The sequence below is a fragment of the Nyctereutes procyonoides genome, unplaced genomic scaffold (genome assembly GCF_905146905.1).
Source record: "Nyctereutes procyonoides isolate TBG_1078 unplaced genomic scaffold, NYPRO_anot_genome, whole genome shotgun sequence".
Lineage (NCBI taxonomy): Eukaryota > Metazoa > Chordata > Mammalia > Carnivora > Canidae > Nyctereutes > Nyctereutes procyonoides.
The window spans coordinates 43,005,802-43,018,888 of NW_026575044.1; the positions used below are offsets into that span (position 1 = coordinate 43,005,802).

General features: G+C 39.4%; 1 pseudogene; it reads right to left on the minus strand.

Moving 5' to 3' along the window:
• Positions 1-10,804: 10,804 nt before the first annotated feature.
• LOC129508955 (40S ribosomal protein S24-like) lies at positions 10,805-11,207 on the minus strand (annotated as a pseudogene).
• Between the last annotated feature and the right edge of the window lie 1,880 nt (positions 11,208-13,087).

The window sequence follows — 13,087 nt, forward strand, 5'->3', positions numbered from 1 at the left end:
GTTCCTCAATGGGCTTCTGTAGGCTGCAGGAATTTCATACCTTAGTAAAGGGAACTCATACCACTACTTGGCTAGTTCCAGCTGAGGGACAATGTAGCTCCAGCTTTACTACCTAATAATACTCTTGTAAAACGAAAAGGGCTGAACTTTAGGGGGAAAAAATCCATATGAAGTAACAGTGACATTCATTCTCCTCCACTAGCAAAATTTGCCAAAGAAACAGTTGTTCAAAGGCAATTGCCTCCAGGCCCTTGCTCACCGCCCTCCCTCTAAAGGAAAATTAACCCCTTTGAGTCATGACACAAGCATATTCACACTCCACGTGGGAAAGGAGTAAGAAACTATAATCATAAAATTTCCACCCCTACCTGTCTAAGCAGATTCAGAGGGTTATGATATTACTTCTTCATTGGGCCACTTCCCAGGGGCAAAAAGACTTCCACCGTCATTCATTGTGCTTACCTACTTACTATTATTAGTAATAACAATGTTCCCCAGGCTTCCATCAAAAAAGATGCTTACATCTCCACCCCATGACTGTCTATTAGACAAGTAGTAATTCTTTCCTTAGCCGCATTTATATTTCCTACCTTGATTATTTAACTCTAAATATTAACAAGATCTATTAGTAGATGGCTGAAATTGGTAGAAATCCTATAATTCCTGTTGATTTTGTACTATGTGTAACATAAAACACAACAGCTATTTAAATATGGCCAGGCATAACCAAATACAGTTGAACTGCATATACAGAGTTTTTTAGAGAATCTAACTTAAAACTATTTTTTTTAAAGATTTTATTTTGGGGGCACTAAAGGCAGTCAGTTAAGCACCTGCTTTTGGCTCAGGTAATGATCCCAGGTCCTGGGATGCAGTCCCACATCAGGCTCCCTGTTGGTCAAGTAATCTGCTTTTCCCTCTCCCCCTGCTCATGCTTTCTCTCACTATCTCTCTCTCTCAAATATATGAACAAAATCTTTAAAAAAAAATTATTTTTTAAATAATCTGTACACCCAGCATAGGGTTTGAACTTAATAGCCTTAAGATGGAGAGTCATGAGCTCCATTGACTGAACCAGCCAGGTGCCCCTAAACTTAAAACTTCTGTCTCAAAATTTCAAATCTTGGAAAAGTATATTTTTAATAACATTTTTTAAAAGTCATTGAATTGTAAATGAAAGACTTCAAGTTGGAAAAACTGGATTGCTTTTAAAATTACATTAGTAATAATAATAATTACTATTATTATTATAATAAAGTCATTTGGCCTTAAATCATCCCTTGTCTGTAATAATTTGAAGTACTTGGGCAGCCCAGGTGGCCCAATGGTTTAGTGCCACCTTCAGCCTAGGGTTTGATCCTGGAGACCCGGGATCAAGTCCCATGTCGGGGTCCCTGCTTGGAGCCTGCTTCTCCCTCTGCCTGTGTCTCTGCCTCTCCCTCTCTCTCTTTGTGTGTCTCTCATGAATAAATAAAATCTTTAAAAATAATAATAATAATTTGAAGTACTTAATAAAATGCTGTACTCTACTCATCCTCATGACAACAGAGTTGTGGATGGTAAAAATTATAAAGTAACACAGAGATTTGGGAGTTCTCTAGATCTAGACTGGTCCTCAAAACAAAGGGAAAACCCTCTTTTCCTTTTGAAAAACCTTTTCCTTTTGAAACAATATCAGTATTTTCCTTTTGAATCAATATGGATAACTAATCAAGATAAATTAGTTCCTAAAGTGGATCTAAGGTAGCAGTCTACCTAGCTTAAATTCACCAGAGACTTGCCAGTTCTTCCATATTCTGTCTCAACTGTACCTGTGCTTAACATATGGCTTGGGGTAAAGCTATCATTAAAAAAGAATTCTCTCCTCTGGATCTCTAGGAGGAAGAAGAGTATTGTGTGCCTTTTTCCATCTGTTGTCAGGTTCTTCCACAGGGCTAAGCTTGATGTGTGACCATCCCCAGGGTGCTTTGACTACTGCAGAGGTCCTAACCCTATCAGCCTGCTGACCAGCACCTTCTAGCACATGTGGAAACTAATCACAGATTTTTTTTCTGCACAAGTGCTGTTATGGCAGAGCTGGATTATTACCTCCCAACATTCATTTTCCCCTTTTAGTTTACTACCAGAACCCCAATTTTTAGTCTCCCCTGCTGTTCAGTGTGGCCATGTAACCAAGGGTTCAGACCAACCAGAGGTAACCAACAGTGTCTGGTACTTCCCAGATGTCTCCTTATGGGGAAAAGGCACATACTCTTTGTTAACACTACCTGTGCTTAACATCTGGCTTAGGAGAAACACTTCTTCTTCTTCTTTTTCTTTTTCTTTTTTTTAAGCAAGAGTGAATAATGTATGGACTCATCAAATCACTAGGTTATACTCATGAAACTAAATGTAACATGACGTATCATCTATACTTCAATTTATAAAAGAAAGAGCAAGCTGAGTTCTCTCCTCTGGAGCTCTGGGAGGAAGTGTTTTTGGCTTTCTTATGTCTATTGGAATGAGCCTTGGAGCGCCATCATGGAGTTATCTAGCCCTGGGTTGCCACTTGCTTCTGGACTCCTGTGTGTGAGGGAAACAGACTTCTGCCTTATTTATGTTATTGATATTTTGAGTTTCCTCTGAGCCTAATCTTAACTGATGTACTTCCATAAGATGGGTTTTGCCTATAACAAAATCCATCACAGTCTATAGCAGGAAGCCTTGGAAAACCCTTTGTGACAATGTCTTGTTCAGTGTCTTGTCTTACTGTGGTGTGTCCTCTAGAAATCTTCTAAGTTCTACATGCACAAAGACCCTTTTGACTCCATGAATAACCCTGAGAAGGGAGCTGTCTCACAGCTGGCTAACAGCCTCATTGAGAGAGAAACAATCTCACTGTATCTCAGTTGCCCCAAACTACCTACTGCCTTGTGGTCCAGTGGGTGGGCAAATGCCAGTTATACAGACTAGAGCTTCAGACTGTATTTTACTTTAAGATTTAAAGCTGAAAAGTAAAAATATCCTTTTCCTGCCTCACGAGGGTCAAGTAGAATGTCATGATGCCCAAGGCTGCGCCTGCTATCACACCCACAATGAAAAGCGTTTCATTGACTCCTCAGAACATGTGTCTTTGAACAGAAAAGTGCTTTAAAGGCAAGTGAGACCAAATAAAAAGGAAGATGAAGTGCAGTGGGCATAACCATGTGAATGAGGCTGGAAGAACCCCTGGATCGTCTGAGCAATAAACTCTTGTGACCACAAAACCTCTTTTTGTAAGAGGTGCTGCGCCCAAATTTCATTTCCTAGAGATGAGCGGCTTCTTCCCCTGGTGTGGTGGTTAACACCAGCACGTAGCAGGCACTGGCTGGCAGGTGGTGATCATCAAGAGACCCACCGTGCAAAACTGGAGAAAAATATCACTAAAATTTTAAAAATACATTTACCTCAACCACTTTAGGAAAAGGTCTTGACCATTTCTTTTTTATTATTTTTTTAAGATTTTATTTATTTATTCATGAGAGACACACGGAGAGAGAAAGAGAGGCAGAGACACAAGCAGAAGGAGAAGCAGGCTCCATGCAGGGAGCCTGATGTGGGACTTTATCCCAGGTCTCCAGGATCAGGCCCTGGGCTGAAGATGGGGCTAAACCACTGAGCCACTCAGCCTGCCCTGACCATTTCTTTATGAACTAAGCATACACCTACCCTGTGACCTAGCAATTCCACTCCCAGGTACTTACCCAAGAGAGCTGAAAACATGCATCCACACAAAGCTTTGTACAAGAATGTTTATAGCAGCTTTATGCATAATAACCTCAAAGTGGAAATAACCTCATGCTCATTAACATTGGGACTGGCTGCACAAGCTGTGGTATGTTCATTCAATGCAGTTCCATTGAGGAATAAAAAAGCAATGAAGTTACTGATATACTCAACAGTATGGGTGAAACTCAAAACAATTATGAAGATTGAAAGAAGCCTTACACAAGAGTTCATGCTGTATGATTGTATTTATATGAAATTCTAAACAAGCAAAGCTAATCTCATGTGGAGAAAAATGTACAATCCAAAGAAGAAATTACAGGAACAATTTTGTTGACGGTAGCATCAAAAAGAATAAAATACTTATAGTCAACTGTGGAGGCGAGAGACACTGAAATATACAAAACATGGTTGAAGGAGACCAACGGACAAGAAGATCATGGCTTCCTGTGCATTTACTGCCCTCCTTAATTTAAGCATTACAGGCTCTTCTAATATGTTAAACCCAAATATACCTCTTGATTATTTCACCCCAGGTTCCCTTGAGCAACCCCCAACAGGCTACTCTCTTCACATTCCAAATACCTGAGAGCACTGACAATCATGTGAAAATGGCACCTACATATGTCTTTGTATCATTTCCTAAGGACTCGATATTTTCTTTCCCTGTTTTCTATAGGACATTGTTTTCCAGTATCTTGATATCCTGGTCATATTCTGGTTTACACCATTGTTGTTGTTGTTGTTGTTTTTAATAATACCTAGGAAGGATCGCAAGATAGATAGGTAGGTAGGACATGGTAAACTAGGGTTATTTAGCTTAATCTAAGAATGCATCAAGCATCTAAATCGTGCTTTTGGAGTCTGTAACTCTTTTGCATTTATGAAATAGATACTGTTTAACCTAAATGCATTTTTTTTCTAGTTAAAATTCTCCTTATGGCTTTAGTTCATGTTCTTACCCTGAAATCATGGTGGATCTTGATGTTATCTGTTCTATAAGCTATCCCTCCCAGGTTTTCTTCCTTCCTCCCTTCCTTCCTTCCTTCCTTCCTTCCTTCCTTCCTTCCTTCCTTCCTTCTTCTTTTTTTTTTTTTTTTTAAGATTTATCTATCTGTTTTAGAGAGAGAGAGAGAGACAGAAAGAGCCTGAGCCAGGGGTGGGGGGTGGGGGTTGTTCAGAGGGAGAGGGAGAGAATCCCAAGCAGACTGCGATGATCCTGAGGCAGGACTCCATCCCAGGATGCTAAGATCATGACCAGAGCTGAAACCAAGAGGATGTTTAACTGACAGAGCTACCCAGGTACCCCTCCGTCCCAGGTTTTCAACACAGATTTATTAGATAAGCATGTCTGATAGCTCTTCACCAAATTAAACATTAAAATATAAAACAAGAATCCCCTGGGGCACCCAGGTGGCTCAGTGATTAAGTGTCTGCCTTCAGCTCAGGTCGTGATCCCGGGGTTGTGGGATAAAGTCCCGAATCAGGCTTCCCACAGGGAGCCTACTTCTTCCCCTGCCTATGTCTATGCTACTCTGTGTCTCTCATGAATAAATTTTTAAAATCTTCAAAAAAATAATAATAAAATAAAATCCCCAAGATATGTCATCAGAAATACTTATCTGCAGTTTGACACTAATTAATTAATACTTTCTGGATGCAACTGTTGAATCAGCTGAAATAATACAGAAGGTCATTAGGAGAGCATAATTAATCCTGAAAAAAACCCACTTAAAACCATTTAAAACAGGGAAAAAAAACCACTAAATATTGAAAATAATGTTTTATTAGAATGAATCTTAAAAAATAAAACCAAACATCTCGCAAATTAATTTATTTCATATTTGAGTTAACAAGATTTCAGTTATGATGGTATAGTGTGTCAATTCTGAGAACAAAAAAAGAATGGCTCAAGTCCTGTTACTTCATGGGAGAAGAAAGATTTTCTAACAAAACTATGTCAGTGAGGTACAATCATCTTCATTTTATTTTTGACATTCAGATTACAATTTTAAAGACTGTCATTCTTGCAAAAATATTAGAAGGCTTGATTCATTGTCCTAAGGTCCTTGTTTTTCCTTTTATATTCAAATACTTCACTTTTGTGGTCCTTTGCCATCTTCTTGATTTTTTTTCTTCTTCAATTAACAATCTGTGCCATATCCCTTTTTTTGTTTTCTATTTTGGATTTCATTCAAGCAATTCTCTGAAAGACATCTTGAAATCCTACATCATTTGCAAGATTTAAAATTTCACTTTGAAATTCCTTCAAATAAGATAGCTATTTAAATGGGTTCTGGATCCAGCTCATCCAGGTTGAAATCCTACTTGACTAAGAGCCTCAATTCTCGAGAATGAATGAATGAATAATATTTACCTTATAGGGTTTTAATAAGTATTAAATGAGTACATATGGGTAAAGCAGGTAAAATAGTGCCTGGCATTTAATATTATAGTGCCTTTTTTTATTATTGTATTATACAAGAAAATCAGCAGGCCATCATCAGACAGAGAAGTTGGTGATTTGGGCTGGCACAGATGCTAGTCAAAAGTGACGTTACAAGCTAAATTATGTCCTCTGGAATTCATATGTGGAAGTCCTAACCCCCGGTACCTTAAATAGTGACTATATTTGGAGATAGGGTCTTTATAGAGGGAATGCCTCTTGTAAATTAAAAAGAAGTCATTAGGGTATCCTTATAAAAAGAGGAGATTAGGGGTGTCTGGGTGGCTCATTTGGTTAGGTGTCTGCCTTAGGCTCAGGTCATGATCTTGGGGTCCTGGGATCAGCCCCACATTGGGCTCCCTGCTCAGTGGGGAGTCTGCTTTTCTGTCTGCCCCTCCCACCTGCTTGCACTCGCACTCTCTCTCTGTTTCAAATAAATAAATAAAATCTTTAAAAAAAAAAAAAAAAAGGAAAAGAGATTAAGACACAGACAGAGAAAAGACCACCTGAAGACACAGGTTGAAGATGGCCATCTACAAGCCAAGGAAATGGTTTGGTTAGTTTGAACACAAACCAACCCTGTTGACACCCTAATCCTGGACTTCCAGCCTACAGAACTGTGAGAAAATTTATTTCTGCCATTCAGTCTGTGGTATTTTGTTATTACAGGCCTAGCAAACTAACACAAGTGAGGAAAGATATTTGAGTGTGACTATCTTACTTCAAAAGTCACTAGTTTAAAAAAAAAGTTCTTTTGTAAGTATTTCTGTTACAATCATTTTATTTCCTTGCAGCCTTGTGATTGAGGTCGCGAATGTGGTGAATCCTGGAACACAGAGGACCCTGGAATCAGCAGTCGACATTTCTCTGTACACAAGGATGTCATGAGAGTCTCCTGGCAAATGTCTTGCTAACATAAGTCACTCCTGACTACAGTATTTTCCTGTCCCTCCAGTCAAGCGCTTCAAAATGGAAACAAGGTTGGCTGGCCCGAGCTCAGATTTCAGGGAACTCAAGAGAGTGCCTTGCAGTCACCACTTTCTTTAATAAATACATACAAAGTCCCTTTAATCATTCATTCTGGAGTTTCGCTGAAGCTCGGCATTAAACTTAACCAGTGCACAGATCCATAAGTCACTTTTCCTGTTGCGCTGGAAAATCTGGAACTCATTTGCCCATCTCCGGTCTTTTGCCGTCTCTCTGTTCCCCCAGCCCTCCCGGTCAGATTGCCCTGTGATCACATCTGCAACTTCTTTCAGGACTCTGGGGTGTCATTTATCTAAGCCAACAGCCTTGCTCTCATTTTAAGCAGCTAGATGCTCTCTTTGCATCTGTCTTGGATTGAAGATCACTCTGCTTAGAACAGAAGACAAAAGCTTTATCATTTATGCGGTTTCATCATAGACCTTGCACTTTTTTCATTCACACTGATCATCTTTCCTTTTTGTCTTTCCTGGTCCTATCTGTGCAAAAGTTTATTCGCTGTCATGAATATCCTTCATGCTGCAAAATCTCATTAAGTCAGTATCAGTTGGAACCATCCAGTGCTGTAGTGATTCCCCCACTGACTATAAGATCCATTGATATGCTCTCAAAATTTGTATTATTATAAATACACTCAGGAATTTCAACTATAGTTCTATTTTTTTCCCTATTCCTTTGAGTCTTGAACTGATCTGGAGTCTTTGGCATGCATTACAAACAATGTTTTTTTTTTTTAAATTTTTTATTTATTTATGATAGTCACACAGAGAGAGAGAGAGAGGCAGAGACATAGGCAGAGGGAGAAGCAGGCTCCATGCACCAGGAGCCCGACGTGGGATTCGATCCTGGGTCTCCAGGATCGCGCCCTGGGCCAAAGGCAGGCGCTAAACCACTGCGCCACCCAGGGATCCCCACAAACAATGTTTTTAAAAGTAGAAGTATCAGAAGGAATAAATATCATGCACTAAATTATACCATGCTGGGTTCTCCATTAAATGGTGCCACTTGAGGAAAGTACATACTTCTTTCCCTCTATGATTATACTGATAGTATCTAGACCCCATTCAGTGGCTCATGTATCAGATCCCCTAGATACCAGAGAAGCCCTGTAAAACCATCCACACTGGCCCCTTCCAGGACCAAGGCAACGGACTTGTGCTGCTCACTGGAGCCCCTGTTCCTCGTTCCTTGGGGGGCAGAGTCCTGCCACCTGGCACTGATGCTGTGGGCTCCTGCAAGTATGGCTTTCACGACCTTCAAAGCTGGTCAACACTTACTCTCCTATTTCCACTGATGGACATGGCAATACCTTCCAAAGGGGCCTGTAGAAATAACCCAAGAAACCTCTGTCCCCCTAAATGGAAGAAGTTGTGTACATGCTTCAGTAAATTTTCACTTTTGGTGGTGGTGCCTCAAGCCATTGCAGGAAATGGGGAGTGGGATAGGGAGCTAATGGGAGAGAGGCCCCCAATCCCTGCTTCAATGTGAGTGGATTCATTGCTCTTTTACATGCATTTGGCTTCCTTATAAGATCCGTTGCAAGAAAGCCTTCAAGGTGGTTTGCCATTATAAATATCTTTGGAAGCTACTCACATCCACTCCTGACTCAAGGTTCCTAAGTTTAATAAATAAAAATACATGACATTTAATTAAATTCAAATTTCAGATAAATAGCAAAATAATTGTTGTATAAGCATGTCCTGCATATTGCACAGGACAGACTCATACTAAGCAATGATCAGTTGCTTATCTGAAATTAAAATTTAACTCATTGCCCTGTATTTTGTCTGTGGTCCTGTCCTACTTGTAATAAACCAACAGCCCTTTCTACTACTCCAGATCCTGCCAAAGTGGCATGTTAAGGATCGCCTTGTCTGATTGATCCCTTTTGGTGATTGCCCCTTAAGCCTTCAGTGGTGACTCTTCCCTTTTCAGATCACAGTCTGTTGACCTCTGCCCCTCAGGCCCAGCCTTTGTCATATTCCACTCTCAGCTGAACTCATGAGGACGATCTGGCTCCAGGCCTCACTGACCCAGCTCACTTTGACATTGATAATCAGAATAAATGACTCCCTTTTAGGCTTACCAGTCAGGGCTGACTTTCACCTGTGTTGATCACTGGAAATGTCTATATATCAATACTTCCATTTCTCAGTTGGGAAACAAAACCCCCCAAAAAGTTTCCACCATAAGGAGTCTTGATTGAGATTGGTGATCTACAGCTGGTTGGTGTTAGGGGTTGGAGGGAGCTAGAGGCTAGTAAAATGCTATATGAGTTGCTTCTGGTTGAGGGTATAGAAGAAGAGAATGTGTACCAAAGACGTTTGACAGGGTGTTTCTAATAGTTCTCATCTTTTCTCAGCATAGAATGACAGAAAGAGCAAGAAGAATCAGAGTCAAGAGATTAATAACTACTTCAGATCTGCTTAATGAAACTCTGAGGCAGGTATGTAACCTCCCTGACCTTTCTCTTCCATGTAACAGGATGCTTGTGCCTATCTTACTGGGGTTTGTGGGAATTAAATAAAATACCACTTAAAGTCATGTTCCCTTCCATTTCCTTCTCTTCTTTCCTAAATTAATTTATTTTCTCTGCTCTATACAAAACAAAACAAAATGATTATGGTTTGGATAGTATAAAGTGAGGAGGTAAAAAAAGAAAAGAAACATCTAGAAATATTAATATTACAGAAAATTATGATTTATTTTGAAAATATTCCAATTAGGCAGAAGAATATGCAGAGATTCAGTTTAAAGACAGAAGATACACATTAACTGCTTCTCCTTCTGGAAATACAACTAAAACTATGGCAAAGGAACAAACAAAAGCCTTAAACCCAGAGAACAAAGAGAGTCAAAGAGAAGACAATAGCTGCAAAATCTTGGAAGACAGAAAGCAGAAGAGTGAACTCACTTAGCCCTCCATAAAAGGAAGCCTGGTTTTCCATGAATAGCACCAGACAATGGAGAAACGGCTGCAATCTGAGAATTGAGAGATAATGAAGACAGGAGGGTCACATCCTCAGCCCTCTTCCCCACACCTTCATCTGGATGAATGCCCTCCCCCACCTTGTCAGAGGACCAAAGTTGCTTCCTGAATGCTGACTATCCGGCATAAACCTCCCAGGCAGGAAACAATTCAAGGGAAAATACCTAAAAGCTTCTGAAGCAGTAATAGTTTTCATTGAAGAACAGGTCCTCATCCTTCAGGAAAGCCCAAGACTTACTCTAATCTACCTATAGAGAGTTCAAATAGCTTGTTAGTAGTAAATTTTTGTTATCAGACATCTGAGGGGAAATTATTTACATGAAAAATGAGGTTCTGAACATCAGTAGGGGAAAAAGCAATTCAGAGGAAACTCAGACCATACATGCAGATGAAAACTTAAAAAAAAAAGTCATTAATGTCCTCACGGAAATTATCAAATATTTTACTTGTGAAACAAGAACAGGATGTCACCAAAAAATCTCCGGAAAAAAACCTAACTCTTAGAAATAAAAACTACCCATTCTCTAAAACGGCATCAACCATAAGATACATCATTATTTTTGTACCATTTTTTATTTTTATTTTTTTAACATTCTTAGTTTATTAATCCTCTCATGAAAAATCTGCACAATCATCACAGATAAAGCCACTGCAGAATCTTTACTCCTTCTGTTGTCCAATCTCCAGCTCACTTTTTGCCAGCACCAACGTTGGCTTTTGCAGTCCCCCTGACTTTCTTCATTCTGTTTTTGTGTTCTTTCTGCTGTTTTCTTGAAGTCTTTTTCTTCTCATTCAGGCCATGTTTTGCAAGTCTATGTTCGGGTTCATTTTTCTTTGCGTAATCCAGGGAATCATAAATCATGCCAAAGCCAGTTGTCTTGCCACCAACAAAATGGGTTCTGAATCCAAAACAAATATGACATCTGGTGTGGTCTTGTACATTTTGGGTAGTTTTTCCCGAATTTCTGTCTTAGGTACTGTTGCCTTCCCAGGGTGAAGAACATCAGTGACCCTCTGTTTCTGCTGAAGTAGTCAGTTGGTCATGAAGTTACTGTGTGGTTCATGATGGCAGCCGAGCTTCTAGCAGCTGGGGAGGAAAAGACTGTACTATTTTTTTAAATGCATGCAAAAATTTTTAAATGCATAATTTTTATTTTTACCTACTGAAGAACTTTTAATATGACTTAAAGACAGATGTAAAAAAAAAAGACAGATGTGTTATATATTATCACCATTGTTTGTGTGTATGAAAATATAAGAAAAACGCATTACTTCTTAAACATCTTCACATTCAGAATCTGAATCTTCTGAAACCACTTCCCAACTCAGAATCACTGACATTTTTTCTCCTTCATTGAATTTCTTTCTTTGTGTCATTAGAGTATAAATTATGCATCATTTCTTTTTTTTTTTAAAGATTGATTTATTTGAGGGGAGAGGGGGAGGGGCAGAGAGAAACTCTAAGCAGATTCTACACTGAGTGCAGAGCCTGATGTGGGGCTTGACATGAGGCTAGATTTCATGATCCTGAGATCATGACCTGAGCTGAAACCAGGAGTCAGAGACTTAACTGACTGTGCTACCCAGGTACCCCAGATTATGCAGCACTTCTTAGCCAATTGCTCCACTATAATCTTAGGGATTTTTTTCTAACCTACTGATATCCATTTTTCAAAATTTAAATCTGGCACTATTTGGGGCACCTGGGTGATTCAGTTATTGAGCACCTGCCTTTGGCTCACGTCATGATCCCAAGGTCCTGGGATTGAGTCCCACATCAGGCTCCCTGTTCAGCGGGGAGCCTACTTCTCCCTCTGCCTGTGTCTCTGCCTCTCTTTTTGTGTCTCTCATGAATAAGTAAATGCAATCTTTAAAAAAAATTAAATAAATCTGGTATGATTTTATTTGACTTATATTACAGTTTCATCTTTTCTAATTGAGTTGTGTATCAGTGGATATCATGCACTTCTCTTCAAAGTCAGCAGAAAATTCTGGACCAATTGAGGTTCCACACTTCAATGATGATCTTGCACAAGGTATAAGTTGGTCACACCAGCTTCTTGTCACTTTGAAAGTTCCTCAGCCTTCAGGAAATGCCAAGGCATTTGGCATTTTTCCTGCCTTCAACTACATTTCTTGGTGGGTGTGGTATCAACAGCACTTATAACTCATGTAAAATGACAATTTTATAAAGTCACAGACAATGACAATGATGCTATGGCTACTTCCTGGACAACAGTCATTGTATGGATCCCTGGGTGGCGCAGCGGTTTGGTGCCTGCCTTTGGCCCAGGGCGCGATCCTGGAGACCCGGGATCAAATCCCACATCGGGCTCCCAGTGCATGGAGCCTGCTTCTCCCTCTGCCTGTGTCTCTGCCTCTCTCTCTCTCTCTCTCTCTCTCTCTCTCTCTGTGTGACTATCATAAATAAAAAATTAAAAAAAAAAACAGTCATTGTAATGGGGCATTTATGAAATACATCCTGATTTCAGAAGCTTTAAAATGTGAAAAAATGTGCATCTTGAAATCAATGAACAACATTTAAAAAAACAACGCTCACTAGAGGAGATGGAAGATTTAAGAAATCTCTCAGAAAATAAGGGTAAAAAAGACATAGAGAAGGAAAAAAAAAGAGAAAAGATAAGAAAATTGGAGACTGAATACAGAAGGTCAGCAAATGAATGTAAGAAAATTTGAGAAAAAATAGAGAACAGACCAAATGGGAAGAGAAAATAATATAGAAATAATTCAAGAATATTTCCTAGAACCAATATACAACGGTTTTCAGATAGAAAGTGCTTACCGATGAAAATTGTAATACTCAAAGGTACACAACCATGAAATGAGGGGAAAAAACAACCTTAAAAACTTCCAAAAGGATAAAACAGATTTCTTATCAAGAATCAGGTATTAAAATGACTCTA